Below are 793 nucleotides of genomic sequence, written 5' to 3'. Positions count from 1 at the left end.
GTAGACGGAAACTGAAAGAAGCCTGTCGTATATATGTGTATATATGTATGTGTGTGTATATGTTTGCGTGTCTGTGTTTGTCCCCCCAACATCGCTTGACAACCGATTCTGGTGTGTTTACGTCCCCGTAACTTAGTGGTTCGGCAAAAGAAACCAATAGAATAAGTACTAGGCTTACAAAGAATAAGTCCTGGGGTCGATTTGCTCGACTAAAGGTGGTGCTCCAGCATGGCCACAGTCAAATGACTGAAACAAGTAAAAGAGTAAAAGAGTAAAAGAGTAATTATCTTATAAACTAATTTTCTTTGTGAAATTTTCAGTTGATTGTAATACATTTGCCTAGGATAAGGCAATGAGTTGGCATTTCAGCTATCTTTGTATTCTGAGTTCAAATTCTGCTGTGGTCAACTTTATCCTCCATCTTTTCAGTGTTGATAAAATTTGATCAACTTACTTCCACCCCTAAAATTGCTGGCCTTGTGCCAAAGTTTGAAGCCATTGTATTTGCCAAGGCTAAGGCTAATGTAATGAGCTGATAGAATCATTATAGTACTGGAAGAAATGCTTTGCGGAATTTTGTCCACCTTTACATCCTGAGTTCAAGTTCTGTTGAGGTTGACTTTGCTTTGCATCCTTTCGGAGTCAATAAGAGTTGAGTATAGGTGTTGATATAATCTACTTATACTTTCCTTCGAAATTACTGGCATTGTGCCAAAATTTAAAGCCCTTGGATTTGCCTAGGGTTACATCATGCTGATCATTTCAAATATATATATATATATATATATATATA

Source organism: Octopus bimaculoides, chromosome 14 (assembly GCF_001194135.2).
Source record: "Octopus bimaculoides isolate UCB-OBI-ISO-001 chromosome 14, ASM119413v2, whole genome shotgun sequence".
In the NCBI taxonomy this organism is placed as follows: Eukaryota; Metazoa; Mollusca; class Cephalopoda; order Octopoda; family Octopodidae; genus Octopus; species Octopus bimaculoides.
Note: the sequence above shows the minus strand (reverse complement) of the source record.